The following is a 21,098-nucleotide window of genomic DNA, read 5'->3' on the forward strand; positions in this document are numbered from 1 at the left end:
TAACCTTTTGTAGGAATCCTCCCTTGATCCGTCTCCACTGAGACCAGAAATTGTGAAAATCAACTCATCTGAAATAGCATATCCCTTTCTCTGAACCATACTTAATTAGAATACAAACTTAGAAGCGCTGTTCTGTCTCACCCCCGCCCCTAAATGCTCATCATGTTGAGATCCCAGACTTTTCCTGAGACATCTCCCACAGCACCTGGCGCAATGAAAACGGTTCACGCTTGATAAATCTTTGTTTGCCGAATGAACGGAGAAAGGCCACAACACCAAACAACCTTCCATCGCTGGTCTCTGCCCTAGTGATTCACTTTGTTTCCAAAACTATCTCATTTACAATGCAAAACAGGTCGTCAGAACATTGGTAAAAATGCACCACAAAGTTCTGAGGTGTCCTGCTAAAGACAGGCTGTGCAAACGAATCTAAATGTTACCTCTTCACTCTTTGGTCACCATAACATCTTCCTGAGAGAAATTATGATTATTATTACTTATAAAATTCATCAGTGCTCTCACTCAAATGGGAGGGGCCCATGGTGCACCTGAGAGCCCTTCCCAACAAGGACAGCAGAGGATGTCACAGGTGGGGTGGCCGTGTGTCTCTTCCCTACCTGGGACACCCCCTCAATCCAGCTGCCGTTTGCAAGTCGTTTGTCCAAGCCAGGCAAGACCCTGACTGTTTTAACTTCAGAACAACCACCTTACAGAAGTCAAAGTTCAGGGCAGTTTGCTGTGAATAATGTGCTTCTATTTATAGGACAATAGCATCTTGGTGTAAACCTCAATTTTAAAACGAGTGCAATGCAAGGGACAAGTAAGCCAATCATTATTCTTTACATCCCTCAAAACTCTGCTCCTGACAACTATTATAATCTGATCAATGGCAATTTGTAAATTAAGAAAATAGTACTTCAAAAAAGAAACAGATGGGAAAAGAGAGAGGAGAAGGAGGAAGCGTTCTAATTATCTGAGATCTTTTGATGACGGTTGGTTAGCTGTCTCTTTTTAGCACTGACATTTCCAAGTCTTTTGTGAACAGGAAAATTTAAGAATGTGCTGAAATCAATGCCCAGATACCTCGTGTCTTATTTGGCTTGGGTTTTTTTTTCTTTTGTTTTAATTATTGCGACGGCAATAAACTTGAAGTGAACTGAAATAAAGATCCCTAAATGTTTTTTTGTTTTAAATTTAAAGTTAGCTGTCTGTTTGGGGAATTGGAAAGTCCAGATTCATTTTTTGTGTGTGGACTATGAATTATATCTGCATAAAGGTATTCTGAAATGAGGGAAAGGCCATTTTATGTCTTTCCTTATCCTCTATTTTTATTCAAGTTTTTATTACAGAAGTTTCACGTGTCTATAAAAGTGGAGAGACGAGTTAATTTTTTAAATTTTTTTATTTTAATTTTTAAATTTTTCTGTTTTTACTTAACACATCATGTATTATGTACCCAAGGGTACAGGTCTGTGATTCATCAGTCTTACATAATTCACAGCACTCACCATAGCACATACCCTCCCCAGTGTCCATCCCCCAGTTACCCCATCCCTCCCCCTCCACTCCAGCAACCCCCAGTTTGTTTCCTGAGATTAAGAGTCTGTTACGGTTTGTCTCCCTCTCTGGCTTTGTCTTGTTTCATTTTTCCCTCCCTTCCCCTATGATCCTCTGTCTTGTTTCCTAAATTCTTCATTTCAGTGAGATCATGAGATAATTGTCTTTCTCTGATTGACTTGTTTTGCTCAGCATAATACCCTCTAGTTCCATCCGTGTCATTGCAAATGGGAAGATTTTGGTTTTTTGATGGCTGCATAATATTCCATTGTATATATATACATCACATCTTCTTTATCCATTCATCTGTTGATGGACATCTAGGCTCTTTCCATAGTTTGGCTAATGTGGACATTGATGCTGTAAACATTGGAGTGCACATGCCCCTTTAGAGCACATTGTTTTTTTTTTAAATATTTTTAAAGATTTTATTTATTTATGTGAGAGAGTGAAAATGAGAGAGAGCATGAGAGGGGGGAGGGTCAGAGAGAGAAACAGAGTCCCCACTGGGAGGCCAGTGTGGGACTTGATCTTAGGACTCCAGGATCATGACCTGAGCCAAAGACAGTCGCTTAACCAACTGAGCTTCCCAAGCACCCAAGAAACTAGTTTAATGAATTGGAGGTACCATTGCCAGCTTCAAAAATTACTGATTTATAGTCAGTCTTATTTTATCTGTGTCCCATATATCTCTCTCCTCAAACCACAATTTATTTTGAAACAATATCAGATATCATATAGATTCATCTGTAAATATCCCAATAATGTATATGTAAAACAATAGGACACTTTAAAATATCTCAGTAATAATACCACATCTAAAAAGAATTAACAGTAATAATTTCTTTTTTTAAAATATTTTATTTATTTATTTGACAGAGAGAGATCACAAGTAGGCAGAGAGGCAGCCAGAGAGAGAGGGGAAGCAGGCTCCCCGCTGAGCAGAGAGCCCCATTCAGGGCTCAATCCCAGGACCCTGAGATCATGACCTGAGCTGAAGGCAGAGGCTTAACCACTGAGCCACCCAGGAGCCCCAACAGTAATAATTTCTCATCATCAACTTCCATCGTCAATATCCCAGTGTCGATATTTTCTTGATTATCTTAGGCATTTTAAAATCATTTGAAGAAGTATTCAAATTAGGTCCATACAATGTGATTGGTTATTATTCTCCAAAGTTTTTAAAAATCTGTTGGTTCTTCCTTATCTGTTTTATCTCCTTGACATTTTGTGTTGAAGAAACTGGGACATTGGTCCTATAGAGTCCCCTACTCTCTGCACTTTGACAATTATACCCTCTTGGAATTCACATGTTTCTCTGGCCCCTGTGCTTCTGGAATTGTAGTTGGAGCTAGAGCCTCCATCGGATTCAAGTTCTGTTTTTTGGCAAGACCAACCACTTCATGGGTAGATGGTGTGTTCTTTCATCCGTTGGGTTGTTTCTCTTTTTGTGAGGGGCCACTGCCCAGATCCATTAAGTCATCAGGGTTTGCAAAGACCCTCCCTTCTCCAACCTGGGTCCCCGAAGAGGAGCATCAGAAGCTGAGGCTTTATCCTTACTGGCTTTGTGCCTTCTGTCATCCCTCTCCATTAGCTGTAACACTTTCATGAAGGGTGACTTCCTCTTACCAACTTTTGTTTCCTCAGGTACAGTTCATGTAAAACAAAACAAAACAAAACAAAACAAAAACAAAAACATAGGATACATACTTTGTTCTTTATTTACCAGTTTTCCAAATAATGAGTGATTTTCTTGTGTTCTCCAAAGATCACCAGTGATTTTTCCAACACCATCTTGAACTCATGGATTCAAACATATTTGATGGGTCTCAATCCATTTAGTTATTACTTTTATTGATATGAAAATATTTGCCCTCTGGGAGCTTTTGCAAGTTGGTTCCTGAGTTCCTTTGACGTGTCCCTTCTAGTCTTTGATTGCTTCCTTGCTTTCAATTATGACAAGTTGTCCCAGGCTCACTTTGTTTATTTCCTCTCAAACCTGAAATCAGCTATCTTGCCAAGAAGCTTTGGCAGGTAGACTGTTTAGCAAAACCAAAACCTGAATCTAGGTGTGGTCATTGCTGTTCTTTTGGTCATGAGCTCTAGGTCTTTTATGGGTTTTTTGGGGGGGGGGTATTTTTGTTTTGTTTTTTGGTTCTAGGTCTTTTGAGTGGACAGAGCTTAAAAAACCCATCTATCTATCTATCTATTTAGCTATCTATATACTTATCTGATTTCACACCCTTAATTCACAATCAAGACGAAAAGATTTTACTAAAATTTCTCAGTCTTACAATTGTATCTCTACTCTTGTCCCAAATCCCATTTGTCAGTGACACTAACATGATTATTCATTTGCTTTACCCCAGACCATGCCTATGACAGTATCAGAATAATAATATAAGCACAAGCACCAACCATATGATTACTGAAAACAATTTAAGATTTCTTTTTGCAGTTCTCTTTGTTCTTAGAGTGTACTCATTAGGGACACACAGATTACCATATTTAAAAGTCACTTGGAGGAATCTATCCCTGTTTATGCTGCAAGGACAATACACAGTTTTATTTTGTTTCATTTTGTTCTCAGCTTTTAGAGGTTGCTTTTTGAAATTTTGTTTTAAAAATCAGTTTCATAATGATGTGAAACATTTGCATGGTTCCAAAATCAAATCAACAAAACAAAATATATTTAAGGAGGCTAGCTTCCATCTCTGTCACCCCAAGTTGAGTTCCCCCCTCCTAAAAGTAGTCTTTTTTAAATGAATGGTTTATTCTTAGATTGCTTTTTTAATACAAGGAAATTAAAGATACTTTGTGTGTGTGTGCGTGCACTCCTAGGCATGCTTACACACGCGCATGTGCGCGCGCGCGCGTGTGTGTGTGTGTGTGTGTGTGTGTGTAAAACCTCTATAATTAAAACAGATTTTCTACCATGTTTTGTCTGGTTGGGCTTATCCCCCTCATTGCTCTTCAGAATTTTCTTGGCAACTATTATTTATCTGTTTTTCCTAATAAAATAATCTAGCTTCCAATTGGAAAAAAAACCCTGAATATATAAATATATATAAATATATATATATAAATATATATATATACTCCCTTTATTGATAAATGACAGAATATTACTCTTTTCTCTATCTTTGTCCTTTTAACCTTGGAAATCACTCCTGAGTTCTATATAAGGAGATGATACCTAAAGATGCTTGTTCCTTCGTATGGCCATGAAGTACTTAATTATGTGGATGGCCCACAGTTCATTCAGTGAGTTCACTTTGATGGAAATGCTCTTGTAAATAGTGCTTCAGCAAATATCCTATTATTTATATTTTTATCAGGGTATTTTGGAGAGTCTTAGAAGTAGAATTGCTGAGTCGTAGGGTAAAGCTGTGCGTAGTTTAGCTGAATGTCAAAGCCTCCTTACAGTGATTGTACTATTTCACATTCCTACCAACACCATATGACAGTGACTTTGTCCCTAGAGCTTTGCCAGTAGGGCATATTGTAAACCTTTTGGATTTTGGCACCTAATAGATGAGATGTATCTTGATGTAGTTTTTGTTTTACATTTATTTTATTTTAAATAAAGTTGAGCATTTTTTCATACCATTAAGAGAGATTTGTACTTTTGTTTGTTTGGTTTTTTGTTTGTTTTTTTTTAAAGATTTTATTTATTTATTTGACAGAGAGATAGAGAGAACAGAAGTAAGCAGAGCAACAGATAGAGGGAGAGAGAGAAGCAGGCTCTCTGCTAAGCAGGGAACCTGATGTGGGGCTTGATCCCAGGACCCTGGAATCATGACCTGAGCTGAAGGCAGCCACTTAACCAACTGAGCCACCCAAGTGCCCCTGTACTTTGTTTTTAAGATTTTATTTATTTATCTGAGAGAGAGAAACAGAGATAGCGACAGAGGTAGCAAGAGAAAGAAGGAGAGGGAGAAGCAGGCTCCCCACTGAGCAGGGAGCCAGAGCACATGTTGGGCTCGATTCCAGGACTCTGGAATTGTGACCTGAGCTGAACACAGACACTGAACTGACTGAGCCACCCAGGTGCCCCTATTCTTTTCTGTCAATTGTCTGCTTATATTTCTAGCCTATTTCTATAAAATTGTTGGAGTTTTTCTCCTCTAATTTTTTTTAAAGATTTTATTTACTTGACAGACAGAGATCACAAGTAGGCAGAGAGACAGGCAGGCGGGGGTGGGGGGAAGCAGGTTCCCTACTGAGCAGAGAGCCCAATCCTCGATCCCAGGACCCTGGGATAATGACCTGAGCGAAGGCAGAGGCTTAACCCACTGAGTCACCCAGGCGCCCTCTCTAATTTTTAAAGCATTTTTACACATTAAGGCTGCTAACCATTAGCCCTTGATAGATGCTGCAAATATTTTCCCTAGTTTGTCATTTGTCTTTTTATCTTACTTAGAGTCTTTTATTTTTGTTCTTTGATTTTTTTTTAATTTCAATACAAAGAAGTTTATCAGTTCTTTCCCTTATTGTGTCTGGATTTGACTAATAGTTCAAAAAGTTTCACTCTCTCCAAAGTTAAGTAATAATTTGCCAATATGTATTCTAACATTTTTTATAGTTTCAGTTTTTACATTCTAATCATGTACCTTCTTGGAATTGACCCTGGAATATGGTGTGAGAAATGGATCCAATTTTGTTTATCTAATGGCTATCTACTTACCTCAACAGTACTTGTAGAAAGTTCCATTCCTACACAAGGTGAAATGCCACCTTTTTCATATCCTGTTTCTACATGTAAATGGATATCTTTTTGGATTTCCTACTCTGCTCTATTAGTCTACCTATTTGTGTTTCAGTACCAACCTGTTTCACTTATAAAGGTTTCCTCCCATGTTTTGAGGTCTGGTGGGGTTTAGCCCTCTCATTGCTCTTCTTTTCCAGGGTAATTTATTTATCTGTTTTCTTAATTAACTTGTCTAGTTTCCAGTTGGAAACTTTGACTATCAGTTTTCTAAAACTCACTGACAGCTGTTGGACTTGATTGGCAACTTGAGTTGGCTGTTTCGACACAGACTCTGAAATAGAGCACGGACTTAATAAATGTCAGTAGAGGTGAAATGCCTCTGCTGGAGGTAAACATACAATGTCAACACCCCAACAGCCAATGTTATCCCTAGATAGGGGAAGAGTATGATGATTTCAATCCCAACTATTTTAATATAAATAAAAAAGAAGACTGGGTTCAATAATACTTGAGAAAAGAAAGATAGGAAGGAAGGAAGGGGGAGGAAGTGAGGAGGAGGGGAGGAAAGGGAGTAAGAAAGAGAGAGAAGGAAGAAAGGAAGAAAAAAGAAAAGAAAATAAAAGAAAAAGAAAAGAAGAAACAAAGAAGAGAGAAAGAGGAAACAAACAAGCAAACAAGTATTGGTCCCATTGGTGTGCCTCCAATGAAAGGAATTGAGTAGACTTTTGGATGGTGTGAAAGGGACTCTGTTCAGTGGGTGTCCTTTTGAATTTGTACCATATGTATTCATTAACTGTGGGTTTACATAATTAATGATACACCAAATTCCATATTGCCCATTAATCAAAGGCACTGTGTTTCTGTTTATTCAGGGGAGGGATTTCCTTCCCATGCACTATGTGCAGATACAAGACGATTGTGATGTGTGGTACCTGTGTGAAAGAGAGGGTCTCCAGGGTATTCTGTGGGTGATATGGCTTGGTTCTCAATATTTGGCTTTTGCTCTGTTTTCTATTTTTAAAGAACATACCGTCCTAAGCAAAGTAAGGAAAAGAACAACTCCTTTCTTTAATAAATGATTCAAATGTTGGAAATGGGGGAAAAAAAATATGGCACAAAGGAGCATACTTTCCAGGCGTTGCTTCTATTGGAAAGGGCTATGGTAACCAACCCAACCCTGGTTTAGTATAAACCTGCCTTGGTTCTACTGGGCTGATTTGGCGAAGCACTGACCTTGTCAATGGAAGCCATGAAAATCTGGCCTCATGTAAAAACCAAATGAAAAGAAAAAGGCTCAGAAGTTTACTTTGTCCAGATGTGTGTCCTACTGATAGATGGACTTCCAGGTTATGCCTTTAACAATCCTCCTGATGAAACAGAATGATTCAAGATCGGCAGACATGTCAAAGTGTCACCAAGGGTCTGGAGGATGCTTAGAACCTGTTTCCTTAGTGAACACTCAAACTCAGCAAAATGCTTTTACTGGAGGCCCAGAATTGAATCCTGACTCAATTTAATAGCTGCATGAACTTGGGCCTGAGACTCAATCTGGATAATAACATTAAAAGGAGTAAATAGTATGAGGCAAATCAAGGCTTACGGTGGGACCCAGCATTGACTGTAATTAGTGTAATAACTTTCAGAACTCTGCCCCAAGGACTCTTTAACACAAAACAAGAGAAAATGGACCCTTATTTCTCCAACATTAAGCATCATTTGGTCTCATTTCGAGCTTGGAAGAAACCAGTAGAACACCCCCTCCATTTATCCCCCCATGGTCACAATTGGTAATATTTCAATTGAGAAGACATGTGTTTGCCTGAGCACGGATGCAAAAAGCCCAGATGGAAATGGTGATAACGTGTCACACTTTTCCACGCATTTATTCTAAGGGGCCAAAAGCTTTTCTTCCCCACAGATGGCCGGTGCCCTTGCACCTGCTCGAGGGGCCACGCCAGAAAGCTGGGCTGACACACACATGCAGAGATGGGGCAAAAGGAGACTTCTTAAGAGAAGATGCAGCCCACACTCACCCTCCCAGCCTGGCGTCTGCCATGCTGTGGTGAGCTGAGTATTTGCGGCCAGTTCTTCTACAACCACTTCTCAATTACTCATAATTGAGTTGCAGAGAGATCATTATTCTTTGCTGAAACTTGACTTCTTATGGCGGAAGCAGATTTTTCTCATTGCAGGGGGCGGGGGTGGGAGGTGGTGGAATTACATTAAAATCTGTTGGAAAATTTTGGTTGGAACAAGGCACAAAAATGTTCCTTGCAGTTGCAGCCACCTCTGTTGTCACTCTTTAACAAAATCAGGGCTCACTTTGTAAAAACAAACATGAGCCAAGCGTGTTCGCTCTTTCTTTGGAATGTATCCGTTGTGCTAAATTAGATTTTGCGAGAAGCCTCACCAATGGCCCCAAGGTTGTGCGTGGCCATTGCTGACTGTGCAGCGGAGGAATTAAGGACTAAATTTGTTCTGCTGAGTGCCCAAGTCTCTGCTTATCCAAAGGGCAGGGGGATACATTTTGGAAAATCCTAGAGATTACACACAGGCATTCCTCTAAAGGGAAGTTAAAGAATTGAGGACACACCCGGGCACATGTCTTAGGACACACCGGGCACATGGAAAAGGAATCTGATGTCTTATAGGGTGCCCTAGTGACCTGAAATAGGTAAAACACCTCCCAAGGAAAGAGTTTTCTGTAAAAGCAGCTGTTTTAACCCATGGGCCCCTTTATATCCTCAGAACTGCTCGAGAAGGTCTTTGCCTAATGCTCCACCATGGACTGGCATCGCTAACACTGGGAACACAACGGTGGAAGCTTCCAGAATGCTGGAGATGTCTCTTCCACCCGATTGTTGTTGACTCTTACTTCCTGGTTCCATCATGATCCCAAAGGAGAGGAGACACTCAGCTGCTCAATACAGGGAAAGCTTTGAGCTTAAAACCTTTCCTGAACCTACTCAGATGGGGAGGGCTTGAGCTTATGAGCAGCCGGGGGTGTTTCTCATTTCCACCACCCCCCACCCCCGGGCCACACAGCTTACTGGGAGCCCTGGCACTTTCCATAGCAGCCACAGCCTCAGCCTGACTCTAGATGGTAGAACTCTTTTTTCTAAGAGGTAAGGAGGGCAGACCTTCCCACAGTATGCGTGATCCATCCATGGAATGGATAGATGCCTTCCAAGGCTGCCCCTATAAAGGTTATTCCTTTGTCTCCCTTTACCTTCCCGTCCCTGATTCCTTCTCTCCCTCTTAGTTCCAAAAGCCATGACCATGACTTGTAAACCTAGAAGATCGGAGTCAGTAGCTCTAACATTCCTGAATTGTATGCTGATGGTGCTTTAGTTTGCTGCTGTCATTCTGCTGGTTTCTTTTCTTCCTATGGCTCAGGAGGACCATGCCTGAACCCCAAAGTATGAAAGGTAGATGGAGTTTTCATTGCCTCAGTGACAGCTGTCCCATGCTGCTCGAGACAGACTGTCAGAAGAATGTTTTGCCATGTAGGTGAATTTAAACAATAATCTTGTGCATTACCATATTTTATTACAAAATGCAGCAGTACAGGGCCATATCCAAGAGATCTGCCTAACTCTTGCTCTATCGATTTGACCATAGAAACCTGTGAAGACAATGAGCAAGGGTACAAGGATATACACCCCAGTGCACATATTGCACACGTAAGCACAGAAAACACAGGGTGGGCCTGGGGGGAGGGGTGGTGTAGGTCCCTGGGCTGATGGAGTTACTAAAGGGTACAGGACATGGCTAGAGACCAGCTCTGGCTGATACTTCATGAACAAGCCAGGGGAAACAAATAATGACCTGTGGCATCACAAATAAAACACATTTTAAGAATAGGGTCTTAAAATTTTTAGAACACTAAGGACCCTTTAAAGAAATCTGGTCGCATAACAGTGAGGATAAGTTTGAAAACCATAAAAAAAATAATAAAAAAAAAAAACAAACCTCCAAGGCCCATGACAAGGAACATGTGAAAGCATCCCCAGAGGTCATGTGCCTGCGTGGAGCAGGGCGGGGCTGTGGGTATTTCTCTTGTTCCTTTTCAAGGCACGTTTTATCTCTTTTGCAGTCCTCAACATCTTCCTAATGACCATGAAAACCACAATAGCTAGTGTTTCTCTGATGCTCTACAAATTCTTCCCATAACGCTACTGGAACCTTGCAATGACCCTGTGAGATAAGAATTATTGTCTTCCCTTTTATTTATTTTCTTAATTGATTTATTGATCTATTTGGAGCAGGGGGAGGAGCCGAGGGAGAGGCAGACTACAAGCTGGGTGTGGAGCCCAACACAGGGCTTGATCCCCAGACCTTGAGACCATGAGCTGAGCCGAAACCAAGAGTCTGACGCTTACCCGAATGAGCCACCCACCCAGTCCTTGTCTGTTTCCCTTTTACAGAAGGAAACTAAGGCTCAAATTGTTTGTAGGGTTTCAAGATCACTCCAGGAAGGGCCAGCACAGAACCTACACCCCTCCCCCTGAGGAGGCTGTAAATGACAAGCTCTCCCTACCAGCCCCTCCAGCCTCATGTGGCCTAAAGCTCTGTCTAAAAAGAGGCCAAACATGCGGAAAACCTTCATGTCAGTAAAACCAAGTGTCTCCACACACTGTCCACAGGGACATGAGACATCAAGATGCTGGGAAGGATTCCTACAGACATGTGGCTGTCCCTTCTTTGTTCAACAGTTTGGAGACATGTGTATGGTTAGGCATCTGTACAGATAGTGAGTCTTTGCTGCAAGTGTACAAATAAAGCCCATGACTCGGCTTTGTCCACGTTCGTATTTTTCTGATGAGGTTGGTTTCATGTTCTGAAATGTATTCTTTCATGAGTCACCGGGGGGAAGGTTGAGCTGAAAATTATCAAGCTCATCATGGATGTGGTGGTACGGGGCCATGTCGTCACGGAGATTTATAAATCTGGTTTGCACTTTGAGGTCTTGGAACACCACCTCATTTCATGTCTTTATGTGAACAGGTCTGCCTTAAGCCAAGGACTATTTTGCTCGATTTAAAAGGGGAAAAATAATCTCGAGGAGGGCAAAAACAAGGGCGGCACATATGATTTGAATTACAGTCAGATAATCACCATTCATGACCAGTCCAAACTGGAAGGAGAGCTTGAATTTCTCCTCAGAGACATTTCCCGACTTAACTTTTAACAAGGGCTACAATTGACTATGGCCTTTCAGTGAAAACTAAAGAAGTTCAACTTATTTAAGGCCTTTATTGACTTCTCCAGCCTCCTATGAAATTAGCCCTCTTGGAAGAAGATCATTTATGAGTTCCATTGGAAATGGTAAAAATAGCCCTCCCACTCCCGCCACCCTCTCAGAAAATGTTCCAGAGAAAGATTTTTTTCAAACAAATTTTCCAGGCCGCATCACAGAGCACTGTGCCTTGGTCCTCTCTCTGTTTGAAGAGTTTAAGTCAAAATCGAAAACATTTTAAGTTTCCCTTTCCCATTGTGCTCCAAGATGACCAGAGTTTCCTCTTGCCTGATGAGCAGTTAGGAATCATTCTGGCACACAAAAAGATACAAAGTTAAGAATATATACTGCGGCTCAAAATCCCAATGACATATGTGCTTCACTCTGCTGCTAGTTTCTTTCCAGATGCCTGTTCACCTTTCAGGGACAAAAAGGAATAAAAGCCAAAGACCTATCTCAGATGGACAGCCTCGAGCAGGGTGTGACAGATCCGCAACAGTGCTTGTATCTGTGGGGCATGTGGTTTACTGCCCTGGTTCCCAGTCCGGTGGAACAGAATCACTTGGGAACCTTAAAAAAAAAAAAAAAATCCAGATGTCCAGTCTGCTTTCTGAGCAGTCACATCAGAATCTCTAGGGATTCCACTATTTTAGGGGATAGAGTCTGTGCTCTGGAATCAGAAAAGCCTTGTTCATATCTTACTCTTCCCCACTTACTGGTATGGGGACTAGTTACTTAACCTCTCTGAGCTTAGATTTCCGAATACATACACACACACACACACACACCCACACACACACACACACACACACACACATATACGTGCAGATGATTATGAGCCTATTTTTATAGCTAACAATGCCTGCTTTATAAGTGGTGAAAATGGGATAAAATATTTGCACACAGCATAGTGCCTGGCCCACCAGTGATCTATAAATGTGTGATAGCTTAAAGTTTTGAAATATTTAGCAATGGCTTTGTTCAGAATATCCTTCTCTCGCCCTCAATTTGCCTTTCCCTTCAAAATCTTAGATAATGAGAGGAAGGAAGAATGTTCATGGTGTGGAGAGAGATGAAGAAGGATAACTCATGAGTAATAACACAATCCCCCCAAGAATGGAAGAATGGAAAAGGATTTTCTGGAGGCCAAAAGAGTCATATAAGAAGGTAAACATCTGAAGGACTCAGAATAAAGACCCAGACTGCCCCCTGCTCCATCCCCCAAACCAATCCTAGGAAGGAGTCAATCTCTAGTTAAGTTTGTGAGATCCAAGAATGAGGGACATCTATGATCTGTTTCCTGGGAATGGCTCCAAAGGAAAAGAAATGACAACATGAAATTTCTAGGCAGACAGGGACTTAGCCCCACAAATCTTCTATTTCCCAAATGCTCCTTAAGCCACAAAATGACTCCTGGGCAGTATGAAAACAACACAGGGAGCACAGGACATGGGGTGGCCTTGTAGCTGGGAATGTAGGTCAAGGAGGGAGAGCTACACTGACTGGTCACCAAGAGCCAGCCCCCATGACAAGGAATCACCAGGTGCCCACGTGGAGAGATGGCCTCCATAGCGGGACCTGTCCACCTACATCCCATTAACACGCATCCGCCTCCTCTTGGCCCTTAGACAAAACCCAGGGCAAAAAGATGAACCCAGAATGAGAGGAAGAAAGACGCCCTATCTCTCATGCCAGATTTTGGGATTGAGCTTCATATCTGCTGTCAACAGCAGTTACAGTGGTGTTTATTTCCCTAACCAATTTTTAGGGTATGGCACCCGCATTATGTAATAGGCCCCAGGGGAGGAGACTTTCATAATCATCAAGGAAGAGCCATGGAAAATAAGATTGGCAAGATCAACTTTCGCCACTGCATGGTGGCCCACATAGGAATGGAAGTGAGTCAGCTCACAGGATCTGACCCTGTTACGATCTCTGGGAGAACGAAAATCCAACACACCATGCTAGGCGGGACTTATAACAAGTTAACCCAACAGGATAAGAAACAGACATCCAGTCAAACAGGTGGCTCGGACTGCAAAACACCAACTACGTCTTCTGATTCTTTCCCTTCCATGGATGTATTGGACTGGAGCCACTGGTTCTCATCCACACCCCAAACCCTCTGACTGGCCCTGCTTAGGACATACCTCACCGTCGTGTACGAAATAAAGTTGCATACTCAAGTTAACAACTTCTGAAATACAGCTCTGACAATTATGCGATTGTATGTTATCCCGGATTAACATGTGGCCCATAATCCTTTGATAGGACAAAACTCAGGGCCATGAGATCTAACGGTGTTCGTTCAATAGAAAGTGTTATTCGGTAATGTTACATATCAGTGCACTGTTCGAAACACTTATTGGGATTTAACACCACAATGTAGATAATCAAGTGCTCCCCAGCTGCTAAATCTCATTTCATATATTTTAAACAATCCACTGTGCCGGCGATTTCTGAAATGTGAAAAGACGTCATATCCAATGCACATTTTTAAATGTTCCTTCTGAAGCTACATCTGCTTCACATCGCTTGTTCAAAGTGTTCCATTTTCCTCCAGGGTTACTTAATGATCATATTAGAATGGGCAAAAGTCAAGGACTGCATCCATTTTCTGCAAGGCAGGCCTTGATATTGCACACTTACCTAAGGGAAAAAAAAAGATCTGAAACACTAGCAAACGTGTCAACCAGGCAATGAAACCATGAAGATTAACAAAGCCAAATTTATAAAGTGCAACAGGGTTCTCACATGAAAGTGGGGAGGCACGGAGGAGGTTTTTTGGGGGCTATATTATTACTCTAACGTGACTGGGTCATCCGCTGAACTTTGTGCAATTTTTCAAGCTGTTCTGAAATACTAATCACGGCATGGAGTGTATAATACACTGAAAAGTGTTGAAACTTGGGGTAACATTCCCAGTTTGATATTCAAAACACTCGGTCAGCTAGAAAATGTTCCCGAGCCATTTCGCCGCTCTGCGTGTAGGACTTCCATGAGTCTCATCTCATTTTGTCCCTCAAGTTTGGAAATCCTGTCACCCTCCCTACGTTTCAAGCAGGCTATGTTTCACAAGCAAGTTTTACAAGCAAGAAAATGAAAGCAAACCATCAACATGAACACAGTTCTATGGAAACAAAGGGAACGGTATTGTACTGATGTCCTTGTTGGTCTCCCAGAATTTGCTCTGTGTTTTGGTTAGCAGAACCTACTCGACGCCCCAGGAGTCTGGCAACATGATTACTAAGGGGATGGGGGATGATTAAAAAAAAAAAATTCAGCTTGTATCTGTGGTTCTGTCTGAAAAAAAAAAAAAAAGGGATGGATTATGTAAGCAGATGCTTGAGATAGTTATTGTTTTTTGGCAATTATATGACCTGCGTGCCCCGAGCACCTAGGTCTTCCCAGGAGCAACAGAATGAAGGTGCTGTCAGCATCTCAGAAGGGAAAGGGGCTACTGGCGAGTAGCCATCTAATTTCACCAATGTAAATAACGTGAAGCCAAGCATGTGCTCTAAAAATAGCTCAGAATAACGGCGGACTGCGGTCAACCTCCCAAACACTACGGAATGCAAGCAGAATTTCTGAAGCCTGAATTTTGAATATGGCAGCTTAAAGAAAGAAAGCTTTGAGAGCCCTCAAGCAGTAGTTGGGTTTTCATTTGACGGACTGGCCTGGAAAAGGTACTCTGAAGCAGTGGACAGCATTAGCTAAGAGGCAGTGTTTTTAATTGGAGAATAGTAAGAGGTCGTAACAGAGGAGAAATTACTTGCCTGGGGTAGTGGTTCAATAAGAAGGGATTTGAGAGAATGAATTAATTTTTTTTTAATATAAGTTCTCCAGAACCAGTTAATGAATCCCAGGGGGAAACTGGTGTTTATAGGATTTTTACTTAAAATGTCATTACCTAGCTAATGACCCCCTCAACTACCTGATTTGACTCTGTGATTTCTGGGGGGTCCCCCCCAAATCCAATGTGTATCATTGGAGAACTGTGTTGTGCTTCCTAGAAGGATGATTTTAGTGGCATGGATGCTGAAGGCAATTTGTAAAAAGAACTGGCTGGGAAAAAATGAGGCCTAAGGTTACAATTTTGAGGAGGTCAAAAACTCTTTGGTGTCCATGATTCCATACAGTCATACCCTGCTAATTTACCAATGAATAAAGCTGTCAGGTGATGGTGATCTCTTTGTAAGGGAAAATTCTGCTTCTTTCTTTCCTTCAAGCTTGGCACTTCTGTTAGACAAGTACGGTCTGTCCACAGAGCCCACCTGCCTGCTGATCGAATTACAAGGAGCATGTGTTTCACCCTCCCCCTGTTTGACCTCAGCCATATCTTCCCCAGCCATGCGCACTAGCTAAAAGGGCTGGGTATTACAGAGAGTAATTGTGGGTGGGGGTATATTTAATTCTGTATTTTTAAAAGGGATGTATGTCCTTGAGAAGAGAAACCAGGTGATACAAGATAGAAGGGAGGACAGAAGCAATACTCTATAGAAAACTATTTTACTAAACATTTTTTGGTTGAACCACTTTTCAAGGGATTACATGGAAATCTTTGATGGAACCCCAGTATTTAATACCTACCAAAGCAGAACTGCTCTAATTGACTCTGGCACCATTCACCCTTCAAATTTTTGTCTCCACACACTTTGTTTTACCAAAGATTTGTTTCCCTGCTGAATAGAATAGCCCCTGAACTTGCTTTATAGTTGACCCAATGATATCTAATTAGCCTTGGTAATAATTAATGCTTACAAATGTTCTACCTCATAAAGTACTGTAGTATTTAAATGCTTGCCTGGCACTTTTAACTTCCCCTCAGAGAAACAGCATCGGAAAGACTCACCATGTTATTTCCCTTATATAAAAACTTTCATTCTTAATCATTTCTAGGTGGCTGGAGGTAGGCAAAAAGAAATCAATTAGAACCCAAGATGGAAACATCTCCCTGGAATTCTACCTTCTGACTTTGTGTCTGAATCAAACCATTCACCAAAAATGAAATTCTTACAGCAGAGACAACTTTCCATTTGCTCGTAGCTGGAGCTGCAAATCCTCAATGCCCATTGTTCTGCTGGTGTCAATTAAGGCGGCCTTCTCCAGTTTCCACAGGGAAATCTCAATCATCTTACCATGTCTTCAGAAGTCACATTTTAGGCTTTTTGTTAGAGAAACAATCAAATGAAGCCCTGACAAAATTGTTGCTAGGAAAAGACACACGTGTGACACTCGAGAGATGCTCCTCCCTCAGGATCAGGATGCACAGTGGAAATTATAAGATTTGAAGTTCTCACCAGTGACCTTAACTAGCTGGAGTCTTTCATAATTCACCAAGGGATGACTCCAGATGCTTCCTTTGGGAGCTAAGAGAATGAGCCAGTACTTCCCAGGACATGCTTTGGCCTCTATTTTTGGAAGGCTTTCTGTAGCATGATGGATCTGATTTGCCCTCTTTATACCATGATACCATAACCACTTTCAGTAAGCCAAGAAAAGAAAAGGGGCAGAACAGCTCCAGGTCTAATTCAGCACAACTACAAAAATGTCAGTGCAGAGGTGGCCAGGAATCAGGAGGGGACATATTTTGTGGCAGCACAGTTTTGCTTAAGATCCATCCCCTGGAGGGGGCTGTGCCTGGCAAAGGCCCTTGCTGTTGCGGCCAAGGGTGGAGATATTGGCTGGCATATCTCAGCCGGGTTTCACTTTGGGCTGCTTTCAACATGGCAGAAAGAAGAAAAATGAACTACAACCCAATATGACCAGGAAATTCCAGGCAGATGGGCGCAACTAGGAAATTTCTCTTTCTCTTCAGCAACAAAGTTTCTTTTACAGATTAGAAGGAGACAACACTGTTTTCCAGGTATGGAGAGAAAATCTAAAGCTAACCAGGGAGCTACTAAGGGCAATATGTCTGGAGAGGAAGAAGTCCTTTGTATTATGAACAGCCCTCATTGGTTGACCAAGTTAGCTTTGTCTCATCTGCCCAGGTAAGCTGAGAGGTGTGTGGTTTCATTAAGCCCATCCCCATCTTCCCATCTGGTCCACTGTGACAAGGAAAATGTCACCAGAGCTGAAATGAAGGTTGCCCAGGTGAGGAGCCGACATCAACCCATAAACCCAACCATCGCAGGCAGGAGACCCAGAAATGATTCCAATATCCACCAGGCCTCCCACTACACTTGCATAAATCCGAAGGAAGATAGCAGCAAACTCTTGGGTGAAGAATTTGAAAAAGAAAAGAGGTATCTTCTTGCATGGGGCACAGATCTAAGGAGCATTTATCACAGGGCCCTGGACTTATTTATACGCCCATCTTCTTCAAAGGACAATATAGCCCTAAGAAAAGAGCAACCATGTCCACAGCTAGCACAATGCCTGGCACATGGTGGGATTCACAAGATGTTTGTGCAAAAAGTAATGGTTTCTGTTTAGACTAAGAAACTGTGGATAACATCACTACTTAAAATTTCTTTCTAACTACCACATTGAATAATGGAAGGTTGAAGGAAAAGTACTGATCTTATTTTGACACTTTCTCTCTGTAAAGATGAAGCTGCAGCAATGACAAGTCTCCTTGAGAGCAACCGAGTCTGAAGCTGACGCAGGCCACACTCTGATGACCCAGGTGACCACGACAAGGCTTGAGTGTGACATTTTATACTCCGCAGTGTTTTGATTGGCCTTTGGGGACCGCAACTTCCTCTGTGAAGGGCAGCTTTCTCCATTTTCCCTGGGACCATCGACCCCCTGAGGGACAGTGGGTTCTTCATAATGGGGTCCTTCCAACCAGAGCCCAGATATCAGGAAACACAAGATCATTTGCTTCCAAGAATCCCTGAGGATCCAGGCTGGAAAAGTTCTTCCAGACCCCAGTGGCATCAGGGTTTCATTCTTTCCCTCAGGATTAATCCAGAATGTAGGACTTGGACAGATGGGTCTGGGCGGCACTCCTGCTCCGGGCGATTCATCGGCCGCGGCTCCCCGCTTGGCTTCCTCCGGGTTGCACAAAAGACCATTTTTGTCTTTGTCAATGATTTGCCTCCCTCACAGCTCTGTTTTTCCTCAACTTGTTTTTGGCTCACAAGCACCAGAGCCCTCAGATTCATCACGTCTTGGTGGTCTGTCCAAAGTGGGTTGGGTTGTTTGTTTTGGGGTGGTTTGGTTTTCTTTTTCTTTTTCTTTTTTATGGCATTTTTGAGAAAGATGAGGTTTTGCCCTTACATTCCCCTCCACTCCCCATGGCTGACACTGCCCACTGAGAATAAAAGCCCTGGCCATCCAGAGGCCCGCATAGCACACTGCCCCTGTCCCAAGCTGATAAATGAAGGGTTCAGCATGGCCACCTGGCCCGGGCACCGGCCTCAGTCTCCTGCAGGAAGCCTGGGCAGCGTGCACTGGCCTGCCACAGGCTCCTTCTCAGGACACCGGGAGGGGCTGGGGCGGGGGAATGGTGCCCTGGCAGTGTGGGAGGGCAGAGGACCGATGGTGGTCAGCCCAATATGAGGCCAGATGGGGAGGAGATGAGGTCCAGCCCAGGCTTCTGAAGGCAAGTAGAGTGGAGGGAACTCCAGAATTTTGCTGGAAGATCCAGAATCCAGGAATGTTTAAGGGATGTTCATGGAAATAATTACAAACTTGAGCTCTGCCTGGTTTTTTTCCGATCCAGGTCCCTGGAAGGGACGAGCACAGGAGAAGCTGGGACCTGGGGCGGGTCTGCACTCAACCCACAGAAGGAGGCACCTGGGGCAGCAGAGCCCATTGCCTCCTGGCAGCCATGGGTTCCCACTGCTACAGTCTTAAAAATCTTAGGGCTTTTAATAAAAGTGGCAATAAAATAAACTTTTATTCAAAATGCATTGGATCGACTTCAAGCATTGTCCCCCAGACTCCCTACCACATCCCCTGGATCAATACATCAGAGAAATCCAGCTGGATTCATTTAAAGATATCAACAGTGGCTTCCTGGAGTCTGTTCCTTGGGTCAAAAGCGATTTTCAAGACGTTTGGTGCAGGTTGTCGTTGGAATACGGTTTTACAGGCCCAAATTACTAGCTACTAGAGTCTGTGGGAAAGTACTCCCCTTTAAGCAAACTCTCCCTCTTCCTTTAAGTCCTCGGGGAAAAATAACAATTCAAAAGATTTTTTTTCCCTAAGTTCTTTTTACATTGACGGTCAGTTTTTATTGCCAAAAACCATTTGCCGTGTACGAGCCCTGCAAAGGGCCTGGGTGCCTTATCTAGAAGCTATCTGACAGGCAGGTTGCTGCAGGACAAAAAAGAGCATTTTCCATTTAACTTCCAGAGTTTGCCTGGCCTACGTTCTGAGAGATAAGGGCTGGGGACAATGGAGCTCATGCAGTTGGGGAAAAGAAAGATAAAGGCAGTGGTTCGGCCGCTTGCCCAGAGTCTTCCAAGAAATACTAAAAGCCCAGTCATCTGACATACGAAGTTTGAAATTCCTTTTACATATTCCATACCTGCTAATTTGTTTGAATTTTTCATCACGCAATGCGTCCCAGCTGATTTCCACCTGAGGCCCCTCACCTGGAAACACTCCCTTTGCTCTGCTCACCTCAGCTTCCAGACTCCCTCAATGCTCTTTTTTTTTTTTTAAGATTTTATTTATTTATTTGACAGAGATCACAAGTAGGCAGAGAGGCAGGCAGAGAGAGAGAGAGGGGGAAGCAGGCTCCCTGCTGAGCAGAGAGCCCGATTCGGGGCTCGATCCCAGCACCCTGGTATCATGACCCGAGCCAAAGGCAGAGGCTTTAACCCACTGAGCCACCCAGGCGCCCCTCCCTCCAATGCTCTTAAAATTTAAGAGCCACTTGGAGTCTCAGCACTGGCATTGACCTGCACGAGTCGTGGGGCAAATTGATGTTGCTCTCTGAGGCTCATCTGTAACATGGGCTCATCACCTTCTGACCTTGCAGGGGATTCTGAGGTCCATACAGAAAAGGAATGGCACAATGCTCGGAAGACTCCAGAAGATCCCAAATGCAGTCACTTCTCCTCCAGACCCGGGGCAAGGACATCTGGGTCACTCACTTAACCATCACCTCGAACCACTCCCTCTGTTTTTTCACTCCTTTTGTGGGGAAGACTGTGGTATTTACTGTCTCTCTGTCCTGATGGTTCATGAATCAGGGAAAGTTATCAGCATCCAAAAATATTCATGGCTAAACTGACAAAAGGGGCTATAAAATTAGAAAAACAGATCATCATGTTATTTTTATATAACGCCGAATCATGATTACACGAGAACAGCTCAGCTCAGAGCCCTCCTCGGTGACAGGTAAGGAGCTGGTAGCACAGGGCCAGTTAACAAAAGAAGAAAAGAAAAGAAGGTCATCCAGAATGACGACAGAGGGGGCGGTGGAAGCATGAGGTATAAATAGCCGAAGACAAAGAGGGGCGCAGGCGGGAAGAGGAATGGCCTCTGATATTTTTGCCAAAATGACCTTCTTTGTGATCTAGGGCTGTGAAGGTCACAGATAAAGGGAAAGGGGTTGGTACTCTGAGACAATTTAGTCAGACAAAAATTACGCCTCGTGTGCCCTGACAGTGTATCAGTTCCTTGTTCGTG

The sequence above is a fragment of the Enhydra lutris genome, unplaced genomic scaffold (assembly GCF_002288905.1).
Source record: "Enhydra lutris kenyoni isolate GAN:26980312 unplaced genomic scaffold, ASM228890v2 scaffoldscaffold12, whole genome shotgun sequence".
Classification (NCBI taxonomy): Eukaryota; Metazoa; Chordata; class Mammalia; order Carnivora; family Mustelidae; genus Enhydra; species Enhydra lutris.